Genomic DNA, 15,870 nt, shown 5'->3' with positions numbered 1-15,870 from the left:
TGTATTCCATACTTCTAGCGATTGGATTTCACTCAAAACTCACCAAATGACTCCTCCCACCATATTATGATGTTGCCCAAGTTTTGGGCTCGATCCGAAATCAATAGGTGTGAGAAATTGGACAATTCAAGTTCAACGGCAGTTCGTTCCTAATTGGAGTGGTTGGTGTATTCCATACTTCTAGCGATTGGATTTCATTCAAAACTCAGCAAATGACTCCTCCCACCATAATATGATGTTGCCCAAGTTTTGGTCTCGATCCGAAATCAATAGGTGTTCCAAATTGGACAATTCAAGTTGAATGGCAGTTCGTTCCTAATTGGAGTTGTCGGTGTATTCCATACTTCTAGCGATTGGATTTCACTCAAAACTCACCAAATGACTCCACCCACCATATTATGATGTTGCACAACTTTGGGGTTCCATCCGAAATCAATAGGTGTGAGAAATTGGACAATTCAAGTTCAACGGCAATTCGTTCCTAATTTGAGTGGTTGGTGTATTCCATACTTCTACCGACTGGATTTCACTCAAAACTCACCAAATGACTCCTCCCACCATACTATGATGTTGCACAAGTTTGGGGCTCGATCCGAAATCAATAGGTGTTCGAAATTGGAAAATTCAAGTTCAACGACAGTTCGTTCCTAATTGGAGGGGTTGGTGTATTCCATACTTCTAGCTGTTGGATTTCACTCAAAACTCACCAAATGACTCCTCCCACCATATTATGATGTTGCCCAAGTTTTGGGCTCGATCCGAAATCAATAGGTGTGAGAAATTGGACAAGTCAAGTTCAACGGCAGTTCGTTCCTAATTGGAGTGGTTGGTGTATTCCATACTTCTAACGATTGGATTTCACTCAAAACTCACCAAATGACTCCTCAAACCATGTTATGATGTTGCCCAAGTTTTGGGCTAGATCCGAAGTCAATAAGTGTTCCAAATTGGACAATTCAAGTTCAACGGCAGTTCGTTCGTAATTGGAGTGGTTGGTGTATTCCATACTTCTAGCGATTGTATTTCATTCAAAACTCAGCAAATGACTCCTCCCACCATATTATGATGTTGCCCAAGTTTTGGGCCCGATCCAAAATCAATAGGTGTTCCAAATTGGACAATTCAAGTTCAACGGCAGTTCGTTCCTAATTGGAGTGGTTGGTGTATTCCATACTTCTAGGTATTGGATTTCACCCAAAACTCACCAAATGACTCCTCCCACCATATTATGATGTTGCCCAAGTTTTGGGCTCGATCCGAAGTCAATAGGTGTGAGAAATTGGACAATTCAAGTTCAACGGCAGTTCGTTCCTAATTGGAGGGGTTGGTTTATTCCATACTTCTAGCGATTGGATTTCACTCAAAACTCACCAAATGACTCCTCCCACCATATTATGATGTTGCACACGTTTGAGGTTCGATCCGAAATCAATAGTTGTGAGAAATTGCACAATTCAAGTTCAACGGCAGTTCGTTCCTAATTGGAGTGGTTGGTGTATTCCATACTTCTACCTACTGGATTTCACTCAAAACTCACCAAATGACTCCTCCCACCATATAATGATGTTGCCCAAGTTTTGGGCTCGATCCGAAATCAATAGGTGTACCAAATTGGACAATTCAAGTTCAACGGCACTTCGTTCCTAATGGGAGAGGTTGTTGTATTCCATACCTCTAGCGATTGGATTTCCCTCAAAACTCACCAAATGAGTCCTCCCACCATATTATTATGTTGCCCAAGTTTTGGGCTCGATCCGAAATCAATAGGTGTGAGAAATTGGACAATTCAAGTTCAACGGCAGTTCGTTCCTAATTGGAGTGGTTGGTGTATTCCATACTTCTAGCTATTGGATTTCACTCAAAACTCACCAAATGACTCCTCCCACCATATTATGATGTTGCCCAAGTTTTGGGCTCGATCCGAAATCAATAGGTGTGAGAAATTGGACAATTCAAGTTCAACGGCAGTTCGTTCCTAATTGGAGTGGTTGGTGTATTCCATACTTCTAGCGATTGGATTTCACTCAAAACTCACCAAATGACTCCTCCCACCATATTATGGTGTTGCACAAGTTTGGGGTTCGATCCGAAATCAATCGGTGTGAGAAATTGCACAATTCAAGTTCAACGGCAGTTGGTTCCTAATGGGAGTGGTTAGTGTATTCCATACTTCTAGTGATTGGATTTCACTCAAAACTCACCAAATGACTCCTCCCACCATATTATGATGTTGCCCAAGCTTTGGGCTCGATCCGAAATCAATAGGTGTTCCAAATTGGACAATTCCAGTTCAACGGCCGTTCGTTCCTAATTGGATTGGTTGGTGTATTCCATACTTCTAGCGTTTCGATTTCACTCAAAACTCACCAAATGACTCCTCCCACCATATTATCATGTTGCCCAAGTTTTGGGCTCGATCCGAAATCAATAGGTCTTCCAAATTGGACAATTCAAGTTCAACGGCAGTTCGTTCCTAATTGGAGTGGTTTGTGTATTCCATACTTCTAGCGATTGGATTTCCCTCAAAACTCACCAAATGACTCCTCCCACCATATTATGATGTTTCCCAAGTTTTGGGCTCGATCCGAAATCAATAGGCGTTCGAAATTGGACAATTCAAGTTCAACGGCAGTTCGTTCCTAATTGGAGTCGTTGGTGTATTCCATACTTCTAGCGATTGGATGTCATTCAAAACTCTCCAAACGACTCCTCCCACCATATTATGATGTTGCCCAAGTTTTGGGCTCGATCCGAAATCAATAGGTTTGAGAAATTGGACAATTCAATTTCAACGGCAGTTCGTTCCTAATTGGAGTGGTTGGTGTATTCCATACTTCTAGCGATTGGATTTCACTCAAAACTCACCCAATGACTCCTCCCACCATATTATGCTGTTGCCCAAGTTTTGGGCTCGATCCGAAATCAACAGGTGTTCCAAATTGGACAATTCAAGTAAAACGGCAGTTCGTTCCTAATTGGAGTGGTTGGTGTATTCCACACTTCCAGCGATTGGATTTCATTCAAAGCTCACCAAATGACACCTCCCACCATATTATGATGTGGCCCAAGTTTTGGGCTCGATCCGAAATCAATAGGTGTTCCAAATTGGACAATTCAAGTTCAACGGCAGTTCGTTCCTAACTGGAGTGGTTGGTGTATTCCATACTTCTAGCGATTGGATTTCACTCAAAACTGACACAATGACTCCTCCAACCATATTATGGTGTTGCCCAAGTTTTGGGCTCGATCCGAAATCAATAGGTGTGAGAAATTGGACAATTCAAGTTGGACGGCAGTTCGTTCCTAATTGGTGTGGTTGGTGTGGCGATTGGATTTCACTCAAAACTCACCAAATGACTCCTCCCACCATATTATGATGTTGCCCATGTTTTGGGCTCGATCCGAAATCAATAGGTGTTCCAAATTGGACAATTCAAGTTCAACGGCAGTTCGTTCCTTATTGGAGTGGTTGGTGTATTCCATACTTCTAGCGATTGGATTTCACTCAAAACTCATCAAACGACTCCTCCCACCATATTATGATGTTGCACAAGTTTGGGGTTCAATCCGAAATCAATAGTTGTGAGAAATTGGACAATTCAAGTTCAACGACAATTCGTTCCTAATGGGAGTGGTTGGTGTATTCCATACGTCTAGCGGTTGGATTTCACTCAAAACTCACCAAATGACTCCTCCCACCATATTTTGTTGTTGCCCAAGTTTTGGGCTCGATCCGAAATCAATAGGTGTGAGAAATTGGACAATTCAAGTTCAACGGCAGTTCATTCCTAATTGGAGTGGTTGGTGTATTCCATACTTCTACCTACTGGATTTCACTCAAAACTCACCAAATGACTCCTCCCACCATATAATGATGTTGCCCAAGTTTTGGGCTCGATCCGAAATCAATAGGTGTACCAAATTGGACAATTCAAGTTCAACGGCACTTCGTTCCTAATGGGAGTGGTTGGTGTATTCCATACTTCTAGCTATTGGATTTCACCCAAAACTCACCAAATGACTCCTCCCACCTTGTTATGATGTTGCCCAAGTTTTGGGCTTGGTCCGAAATCAATTGGTGTGAGAAATTGGACAATTCAAGTTCAACGGCAGTTCGTTCCTAATTGGTGCGGTTGGTGTATTCCATACTTCTAGCGATTGGATTTCACTCAAAACTCACCAAATGACACCTCCCACCATTTTATGATGTTGCCCATGTTTTGGGCTCGATCCGAAATCAATAGGTGTGAGAAATTGGACAATTCAAGTTCAACGGCAGTTCGTTCCTAATTGGAGTGGTTGGTGTATTCCATACTTCTAGCGATTGGATTTCACTAAAAACTCACCAAATGACTCCTCCCACCAGATTATGATGTTGCCCAAGTTTTGGGCTCGATCCGAAATTAATAGGTGTTCGAAATTGGACAATTCAAGTTCAACGACAGTTCGTTCCTAATTGGAGTTGTTGGTGTATTCCATACATCTAGCGATTGGATTTCACACAAAACTCACCAATGACTCCTCCCACCATATTATGATGTTGCCCAAGTTTTGGGCTCGATCCGAAATGAATAGGTGTTCCAAATTGGACAATTCAAGTTCAACGGCAGTTCGTTCCTAATTGGAGTGGTTGGTGTATTCCATACTTCTAGCGATTGGATTTCACTCCAAACTCACCAAATGACTCCTCCCACCATATTATGATGTTGCCCAACTTTTGGGCTCGATCCGAAATCAATAGGTGTGACAAATTGGACAATACAAGTTCAACGGCAGTTCGTTCCTAATTGGAGTAGTTGGTGTATCCCATACTTCTAGCGATTGGATTTCACTCAAAACTCACCAAATGACTCCTCCCACCATATTATGATGTTGCCCAAGTTTTGGGCTCGATCCGAAATCAATAGGTGTTCAAAATTGGACAATTCAAGTTCAACGGCAGTTTGTTCCTAATTGGAGTGGTTGGTGTATTCCATGCTTCTAGCGATTGGATTTCACTCAAAACTCACCAAATGACTCCTCCCACCATATTATGATGTTGCCCAAGTTTTGGGCTCGATCCGAAATCAATAGGTGTTCAAAATTGGACAATTCAAGTTCAACGGCAGTTTGTTCCTAATTGGAGTGGTTGGTGTATTCCATGCTTCTAGCGATTGGATTTCACTCAAAACTCACCAAATGACTCCTCCCACCATATTATGATGTTGCCCAAGTTTTGGGCTCGATCCGAAATCAATAGGTGTTCAAAATTGGACAATTCAAGTTCAACGGCAGTTTGTTCCTAATTGGAGTGGTTGGTGTATTCCATGCTTCTAGCGATTGGATTTCACTCAAAACTCACCAAATGACTCCTCCCACCATATTGTGATGTTTCCCAAGTTTTGGGTTCAATCCGAAATCAATAGGTGTTCCAAATTGGACAATTCAAGTTCAACGGCAGTTCGTTCCCAATTGGTGTGGTTGGTGTATTCCATACTTCTAGCGATTGGATTTCACTCAAAACTCACCAAATGACTCCTCCCACCATATTATGATGTTGCCCAAGTTTGGGGCTCGATCCGTAATCAATAGGTGTGAGAAATTGGACAATTCAAGTTCAACGGCAGTTCGTTCCTAATTGGAGTGGTTGGTGTATTCCATACTTCTATCGATTGCATTTCACTGAAAACTCACCAAATGACTCCAACCACCATATTATGATGTTGCCCAAGTTTTGGGCTCGATCTGAAATCAATAGGTGTGAGAAATTGGACAAGTCAAGTTCAACGGCAGTTCGTTCCTAATTGGAGTGGTTGGTGTATTCCATACTTCTAGCGATTGGACTTCACTCAAAACTCACTAAATGACTCCTCCCACCATATTACGATGTTGCCCAAGTTTTGGTCTCGATCCGAAATCAATAGGTGTGAGAAATTGGACAATTCAAGTTCAACGGCAGTTCGTTCCTAATTGGAGTGGTTGGAGTATTCCATACTTCTAGCGATTGGATTTCACTCAAAACTCACTAAATGACTCCTCCCACCATATTACGATGTTGCCCAAGTTTTGGTCTCGATCCGAAATCAATAGGTGTGAGAAATTGGACAATTCAAGTTCAACGGCAGTTCGTTCCTAATTGGAGTGGTTGGTGTATTCCATACTTCTAGCGATTGGATTTCACTCAAAACTCACCAAATGACTCCTCCCACCATATTATGATGTTGCCCAAGTTTTGGGCTCGATCCGAACTCAATAGGTGTGAGAAATTGGACAATTTAAGTTAAATGGCAGTTCGTTCCTGATTGGAGTTGTTGGTGTATTCCGTACTTCTAGCGATTGGATTTCACTCAAAACTCACCAAATGACTCCTCCCACCATATTATGATGTTGCCCAAGTTTTGGGCTCGATCCGAAATCAATAGGTGTTCAAAATTGGACAATTCAAGTTCAACGGCAGTTCGTTCCTAGTTGGAGGGGTTGGTGTATTCCGTACTTCTAGCTATTGGATTTCACTCAAAACTTACCAAATGACTCCTCCCACCATATTATGATGTTGCCCAAGTTTTGGGCTCGATCCGAAATCAATAGGTGTGAGAAATTGGACAATTCAAGTTCAACGACAGTTCGTTCCTAATTGGGGTGGTTGTTGTATTCCATACATCTAGCGATTGGATTTCACTCAAAACTCACCAAATGACTCCTCCCACCATATTATGATGTTGCCCAAGGTTTGGGCTCGATCTGAAATCAATAGGTGTGAGAAATTGGACAATTCAAGTTCAACGGCAGTTCGTTCCTAATTGGTGTGGTTGGTGTATTACATACTTCTATCGATTGCATTTCACTCAAAACTCACCAAATGACTCCTCCCGCCATATTATGATGTTGCCCAAGTTTTGGGCTCGATCCGAACTCAGTAGGTGTGAGAAATTGGACAATTTAAGTTAAATGGCAGTTCGTTCCTAATTGGAGTTGTTGGTGTATTCCGAACTTCTAGCGATTGGATTTCACTCAAAACTCACCAAATGACTCCTCCCACCATATTATGATGTTGCCCAAGTTTTGGGCTCGATCCGAACTCAATAGGTGTGAGAAATTGGACAATTTAAGTTCAATGGCAGTTCGTTCCTAATTGGAGTTGTTGGTGTATTCCGTACTTCTAGCGATTGGATTTCACTCAAAACTCACCAAATGAGTCCGCCCACCATATTATGATGTTGCCCAAGTTTTGGGCTCGATCCGAAATCAATAGGTGTGAGAAATTGGACAATTCAAGTTCAACGACAGTTCGTTCCTAAATGGAGTGGTTGGTGTATTCCGTACTTCTAGCGATTGGGTTTCACTCAAAACTTACCAAATGACTCCTCCCACCATATTATGTTGTTGCCCAAGTTTTGGGCTCGATCCGAACTCAATAGGTGTGAGAAATCGGACAAATCAATTTCAACGGCAGTTCGTTCCTAATTGGAGTGGTTGGTGTATTCCTTACTTCTAGCGATTGGATTTCGCTCAAAACTCACTAAATGACTCCTCCCACCATATTATGATATTGCCCAAGTTTTCGTCTCGATCCGAAATCAATAGGTGTTCCAAATTGGACAATTCAAGTTCAACGGCAGTTCGTTCCTAATTCGAGTGCTTGGTGCATTCCATACTTCTAGCGATTGGACTCCACTCAAAACTCACCAAATGACTCCTCCCACCATATTATGATGTTGCCCAAGTTTTGGGCTCGATCCGAAATCAATTGGTCTGGGAAATTGGTCAATTCAATTTCAACGACAGTTCGTTCCTAATTGGTGTGGTTGGTGTATTCCATACTTCTAGCGATTGGATTTCACTCAAAACTCACCAAATGACTCCTCCCACCATATTATGATGTTGCCCAAGTTTTGGGCTCGATCCGAAATCAGTAGGTGTGAGAAATTGGACAATTCAAGTTCAACGGCAGTTCGTTCCAAATTGGAGTGGTTGGTGTATTCCATACTTCTAGCGATTGGATTTCACTCAAAACTCACCAAATGACACCTCCCACCATATTATGATGTTGCCCAAGTTTTGGGCTCGATCCGAAATCAATAGGTGTGAAAAATTGGACAATTCAAATTCAACGGTAGTTCGTTCCTAATTGGAGTGGTTGGTGTATTCCATACTTCTAGCGATTGGATTTCACTCAAAACTCACCAAATGACTCCTCCCACCATATTATGATGTTGCCCAAGTTTTGGGCTCGATCCGAAATCAATAGGTGTGAGAAATTAGACAATTCAAGTTCAACGGCAGTTCATTCCTAATTGGAGTGGTTGGTGTATTCCATACTTCTAGCGATTGGATTTCACTCAAAACTCACCAAATGACTCCTCCCACCATATTATGATGTTGCCCATGTTTGGGGCTCGATCCGAAATCAATAGGTGTTCAAAATTGGACAATTCAAGTTCAACGGCAGTTCGTTCCTAATTGGAGTGGTTGGTGTATTCCACACTTCTAGCGATTGGATTTCACTCAAAACTCACCAAAGGACTCCTCCCACCATATTATGATGTTGCCCAAGTTTTGGGCTCGATCCGAAATCAATAGTTGTGAGAAATTGGACAATTCAAGTTCAACGGCAGTTCGTTCCTAATTGGAGTGGTTGGTGTATTCCATACTTCTAGCGATTGTATTTCACTCAAAACTCACCAAATGACTCCTCCCACCATATTATGATGTTGCCCAAGTTTTGGGCTCCATCCGAAATCAATAGGTTTTCGAAATTGGACAATTCAAGTTCAACGGCAGTTCGTTCCTAATTGGAGTGGTTGGTGTATTCCGTACTTCTATCGATTGGATTTCACTCAAAACTAACCAAATGACTCCTCTCACCATATTATGATGTTGCCCAAGTTTTGGGCTCGATCCGAAATCAATAGGTGTGAGAAATTGGACAATTCATATTCAACGGCAGTTCGTTCCTAATTGGAGTGGTTGGTGTATTCCATACTTCTAGCGATTGGATTTCACTCAAAATCACCAAATGACTCCTCCCACCATATTATGATGTTGCCCAAGTTTTGGGCTCGGTCCGAAATCAATTGGTGTGAGAAATTGGACAATTCAAGTTCAATGGCAGTTCGTTCCTAATTCGAGTGGTTGGTGTATTCCATACTTCTAGCGATTGGATTTCACTCAAAACTCACCAAATGACTCCTCCCACCATATTATGATGTTGCCCAAGTTTTGGGCTCGATCCGAAATCAATAGGTGTTCGAAATTGGACAATTCAACTTCAACGGTGGTTCGTTCCTAATTGGAGTGGTTGGTGTATTCCATACTTCTAGCGATTGGATTTCGCTGAAAACTCACCAAATGAATCCTCCCACCATATTATGATGTTGCACAAGTTTGGGGTTCGGTCCGAAATCTATCGGTGTGAGAAATTGAACAATTCAAGTTCAACAACAGTTCGTTCCTAATGGGAGTGGTTGGTGTATTCCGTACTTCTAGCGATTGGATTTCACTCAAACCTCACCAAATGACTCCTCCCACCATATTATGATGTTGCCCAAGTTTGGGGCTCGGTCCGAAATCAATAGCTGTGAGAAATTGGACAATTCAAGTTCAACGGCAGTTCGTTCCTAATTGGAGTGGTTGGTGTATTGATCGGTTCATAATTGTATATCATTTTGTACCCTTCTAGCTTATGATTTGGTTATGTTTTTGAGTTAAACTTGTGCTTTTAATCCTTTTTGTGTTTATCTTTCAGTTCATTGAGCTTTAGGTAATAATGAGGGCTTTGGATAGTAAATGATGCAATCCATGCATGTTAGGGCCTAATTTGGATGAATGGATGAAGAGCTTAAAGACAAACTCAATTTTGGCTACAGTCCCCTGCCAGCCCAGTTTCGTAGGTCATATTGCAAGCTTTGTTTCAGCAACCTACATAGCTCGGATGAGGCCACATTCTTCATGAAAGTTGTTCCAATGGGTGTATACTATAACATATCCGAAATTCAGCCTCATTGGATAATTGTGGAGTCTGTTACCTAGCAAACACAGAGCCATGCTCAGGATGGATTTTATCAGCGCGCAAAATGAGTTAGCAATTTGTTTTGGCCTTAACTTCCTCCTCCGACCTTGGATTGACCCAAATGATATATGGCTGGAAAGAAGACATTCTGAACTTCAAGTTTGAGTGCTTAAAGTCTTAATTTGCTTAAGGGAAGCCCAATTCGTAAGCCCTTGAAGTTGCTGGTCATGCTGACCTCAGGATGAGCTATTATTTCTGGTTGGAAGCTTGGTCATGGTGACATGAAGATGAGCTAGGGCTGCTGGTGGGATTTATTAGTGAAGTGCATCAACCATTTCAGATTTTATAATGGAAGTGTTGTATGCATTAGTGAAGTGCATCAACCATTTCAGATTTTATAAAACAAAGTGTTGTATGCATTAGCCATACTTAATTCAGATTTTCAGCTTCCTTAGGCCTATATATAGTGAGGTTTCCCAAGCTTGTAAACACACCCCAAGGGGGGGAGCTCTCAAACACTTCTCTAGAGCTCCCTTCCCTTCTCTCCCTCAAATTCTCTTAGTTTCCTTTGTAGTTCTCAATTGTTGTAATAAGATCATTCTACTAAATTTTCTTCTCCAAATCTCTCAAACACTTCTCCCATCTCTAAAGTTCTCCAAACACTTCTCCTCCCTTCTCCAAATTTCCCAAACACATTTCCCTTCTCTTCCAAAAGTCTCCATGTCTCAAACACTTCACAAACACCTTTCTCTCCACTCCCTAAGTTCCCAAAGTCTCCAAGTTCACAAACATTCTCCATGTTCTCCAAACACTTTCTCAAACAACTCTCTACTTCTACTTTCTTCTCCAAAAAGCCTCCATGTCCTCAAACACTTTTCCCAAACACTTCTCCTTTCTTCCTCAAAGTTCTCTTAGTCTCTCTTTAATGTTTTCTTAGTTGTAATTTATTTTTCTTGTAATGTACATTCTTTCTTAAGTATTCAAGTTTGATAAGTTTCCAAGTTTCAATTATGGTTTTTGTTCTTATTCATTATGCTTATAAGTTAATATGCTAGTTTGAATGATTGATCACCATTTAGGCTTGCATGTTAGCTATCTTGGTTTGAATTAAGAGTAGACACCATGCTTTAATTCGAATTGAACTATGAATAGGAAGAGTATGTATGGACATTCGACAACAGGGATTAGATACATGCTTGGTTGTTTAAATTGTTCTTCTATGCTTAATGGGTTCCTAATGCTTAATTTTAGGTTAGACAACAAATGATCAAATTAGGGAATTAGGAACACAAGGTTATGACCACACACCATGGCTTAATCATACTTTAGCTAGAATCAATCCATTAATCTAATTGAACTTGGGAACTTATCTACTTGAGTTAGTTATTTTCTTTCTTCCTTGTTTTATTTATTTCCTTTTTTTTTCATTTCTGTTTTGTGTAGGGAAAATGAATTGGATCATTCAATCACCAATCCTCGTGGGATCGACCTCGCACTTACATATGCTATACTACCAAACGGCTCGTGCACTTGCGAGTATCACAAGTTGAGGATGCAACTGAATCCATTTTGGTGCAGCTGAAATCCACACAACAAGTTTTTGGCGCCGTTGCCGGGGATCGGTAACATTGTTTGATTCTATTTGGCTTTCCTACTTTATTTTATTTGTTTTTCTTAACTAGACAATTTCTTGTTTTAAAGTTAATGACGTTAATGGACAAGTTGTGTTTGTAGTCCAACAGAAAAGGACAATTGCCCAACAAGCAAGAGAACTGGGTTTAAGTCCCAGCTTACACAACCCATTGGTGCTTGTTGCTTTGAAACATGGAATTGGATGTGTGTTGATTTTCCTTTTCATTTTAGTTTTTATTTCCTAATCCTTTAATTCTATTTCAAGTTTTCTATGTTTGTTTTAGCAATTTATTATAGCTCAATAATAAATGGAGAGAGATGGCAACCTCAATCATAAGAATGGGAAGTGTGGAGCAGTGGGAGAAGTCGCGACCTCCAAGTGCATCCATGCTCGACCTAATCGCTTCAAGGGGGAGCATTTCAATCCTTTCTCTTCTTTGAATTCTGTTTATTTTCGTAGTTGTTTTTGCCTTTTGGTCCGCGTTGAGTTCTTTGTTTTTCTATGCTGAATCCAACCATATAAAGAACGTAAAATTTAGACTTACGGTTGGAAAGTTATAGCCTAAAAACTGAACAGAAGTCGAAGCTGAAAAACATAGAAACGAATCTGTCCAAATGGTGATAAACAGGTGATAGAAAGTGCTGTTTGTTTTTTTTTTCTTTGGTTTCTTGGTTTGTTTCTTTTAGTACAATAATTTATATCGTTTGTTTGAGTTTGTTTATAGTACTTAGTTCATTTTCATTTATGGTTTGTTGTTTCATTTTATCTTAATTTGTTTTTATTTCTTATCTTAAAAATTTTAAAATTAAAAAAAAAAAGATTTTTCATATGAGCCGACTTATGGTAACCCCAGTGAGCACTTCCGTTAATACAGTGTCTAGGAGTTCTTTAGGCGACACCTTCGGTGTCTAAGAAGTTTGGGTTTTAAGCGGGACCATTGTGACCCCTCCAACCTTCCCGGATCCCCTGGCTGTGTTTTCTGAGGCCCTTAACTGGTCATCCGTGAGTTGCTTGTATATTCGTGTGTTTTTAAATTAAGTTTTCTTTATTTTCTTTGTTTTCTTTTCTGTTGAGTTTTTGTTTTTGTTTTGTTTCTGTTTTTGTTTTGTTATGTTAGTTTATTTATTTATTTACGTGGTATGGTTAGTTAGTTTATTTCTGAGTGTTAAAACACATTTTTATTTCAAACGCTGCATTAAAAACAAAAAAACAAACCCAAAAAAAAAAAAAAAAAAAAAAAAAAAACTTCTTCTTCTTCTTCTTCTTCTTCATCTTCATCATCATCATGGCTTGCCTCTATTTTCTCGCACTTGTAGAATCTGCAGCAGCTCCACATGGTCCTCATTTTTTCTCTGCAGTGCTTCCACGTGCTGATTGGCACAGTAGAGCCGCTTCTGCAAGTCCGCCACCATAGCCTTCAAGGAAGCTATTTCCTCGCTCATCGCGGCACACTCCCTTGTCCTCGCCAGTAATCGCATGCCCAAATTGGTAGCGGAGACCGCGTGGAGCACAGTTAAATTGTGGGACTCCTCTACCGCTGCCTTGTCAGACCTCTGTGCCACATGCAGATGATCTGCCGGTGTGAGTATACTGCCAATCATGCCACCCAGCAGCACTGCTCTGTTCGGCCTTGCCTCAACAAAGTTCGGTATTGCCTCAGCAAAGTTTGAGGCCGTGCCGTGATGATATGAAGAGTTTGGAAAGACACGGTTTGGAGGAGCCCTTATCTGGGCATTCGGAGTGGCAAGGGACAGCTCAAGGTCGAGATCATCAAGGTGAGTGCATGAGGATGCCATTTTTTTTGTTTCTGGATTTTTTTGATGTTTTTCCTTGAGTTTGCAGGAAGAAATGCTGGGTATCATCCGCTTGTAGAGGCGTGCTTTAAATAGACATATGCTGATGAAGGTGCCAACACCATTTCGGATTTCCCGGGCATGCTCGACCTAATCGCTTCAAGGGGGAGCACCTTTACTTTACTTTACTTTTTTTTTTCCTCCGTGTTTTCTGGTGTTTAATATTTTTGCCCGTTACTTTCATTTTCTAGAGCTTTGTGTTTTTGCTTTTCCCTTTCGGCTATCATCTTTAGTTTATTTTAGTTAGGGAAATGTGTTTTCTTTTCCGTTTGTCGTCTTTGTATTATTTTAGTTGGGAAGTGTGTTTTCTTTTTCTTTTTCTTTCTCTTTCTGCAACCTTACTATTTTATTTCCGAAACAAAATAACGAAAATACAAAAACAACAAAATAAAATAAAAACAACAATAATGCAGTAGGAAATCATTTCTTCTCGGTGCTTGGTGTCTCGACCATTGGAGCTTTGAGTTTGGCCCTCTGGCTGTCCTCTTCCGGGGCTTCACGCACAGCTTCTTGGGGCTCATCACTTGAGCTCCCAAAGATCGCAATCTTAGCTTGAGCGTAACTACTCTCGCGATCTGCTTGTTTGCGTTTACCCGGTCTGTCTAGGTCTTCCAGCTGTTTTCGCATGTCGCGAGAGTACAACTCTACCATCTTTGATAGGTTTCTATTCTCGTCCCGCAATACTTCTAGCTGGTGTCGATTCACCTCCACTATCCTTGACCTCTCCCTTTTCAAGCTTTTTATAGCAGTCTGACACTCCTCAACCATACTTCGCTCCGCCGCCAACTGACCTTTCAGCACCTCTACCTCATGGGACTTCGCAAGTAGGCGATGACCCAAACTTGCGACTGTTGCTGTACTCTGCACGCTCAGTGCCAGGGCATCGCTCACGACCCGGTTGTCATCCCTTGTCCCCAGAACACGTATATCTTTAGGAGTCACTAAATTTCTAGCCACTCCAATGGCAACATCGTTGTCCAGGAGTATTGAGTCAGTTACTGTCACAGGCCCCCGTGCGGAAGCAAAGTAGGGCATCCATACTGGTGCCGCTGCTTGGCCTCGTGTCTGAGTCGGTGGAGCTAGGTTGAGATCCAACGAAAAGGGGTAGGAAGAGGCCATTTGATTTCTCACTCTCTTTTCTTCTTTCTTTCTTTTCTCTTTTGTGTGTTTTTGAGTTTGCGTTTTTTTTTTCACCCTTTCTTATAGACTTAGTCTTTGACAAACCCTAGCCATTGCAGCATCTGAGCATTTTCTGAATCTCCAGCATTCCTTGAGTCCCACAACCTTCTCGCCTTCCAACCATACCCAACTCATTTATCACGACGTGTCTTTTCTGAACGAACGCGTTCAGTAAAGTCTTCGCGCCTTTCCATGAGCCCGTAATTTTTGCTTGTGGAGTCTGCGGCGCCTCTATGTGTCGACACGTGTCTCACCCTGTCTGTTGGTCCCTTACACTGAACCGAGACATCATGACCCATGTTAAAATCCCGCTCTTTGTGTTGCTATTCACGGTTCGATAGTTTGTTTTTACAAAACTAAATAATAATAAAAAGCCGGAAATGAAAACAAATTGAGGGTCGGGTTTCACTTTAGTTTGGGTTTCAAAGTGGGTTAAATTCACCGTGGTTTGTGTTTCAAAATTGTGGGCTTTGGGCTTCAAAATTTTTTTGGGTTTCGGAATTGTGTGATTAGGGTTTACTGTTTCATTTTTTTTGTTTGTTTGTTTGGTTGTGTTGTAATTTTTATTTTATAATTATTTTGTTTTTGTTTTCTTTTGTGATTTTGTGATTTTTTTTTAATTTGCTTTAATACCTTTCATTTGTTGTTATGACATTGTTTGTGGCTAATTTTTAAACATTGAGGACAATGCTCATTTCTAGGTTTGGGGGTATTGGAGTTTAGCAAGTAAACTTGGTTTTTCTTTAAAAAAAAAAATTTAAAAAAAATTTAAATTTCTTTCTTGTTTTGAATCTTGTTTTGTTTAGTCACTTTCCGAACACATTTGATGAGATTGTGATAAATGTTGCATGACTTAAATAAAAAATTGAATTTTATTTATTATTTATTTTTTTCCTTGTAAATTTTTATTGTAAAAAAAAAATTAATTAATTAATTAATTTGACATCGTTCTAGCATGACATGTTCGAAACCTTCTTTGCACTTGCCATTTGTTTCATAATTTTCCAATTAAAGGATTTGCATGACCCAAATAATTGTATCAAGCATAAATTAGACTTATATAACCATATAATGTGAGCTTTTGAGCCTTGTGCTTCATTTCATGAGTGTTATACACATACTCTTATTTTCTTGTCATCAAAGTTGTTGTTTGATCTCATTATTCATTGATTTGGTTGATCACTTAAAAGTCATTCATTCTTATGCAATTTGACTTC

The sequence above is a fragment of the Prunus avium genome, chromosome 8 (genome assembly GCF_965620075.1).
Source record: "Prunus avium chromosome 8, drPruAviu1.hap1.1, whole genome shotgun sequence".
NCBI classification, from domain to species: Eukaryota; Viridiplantae; Streptophyta; class Magnoliopsida; order Rosales; family Rosaceae; genus Prunus; species Prunus avium.
This window is presented reverse-complemented; position numbering follows the sequence as displayed.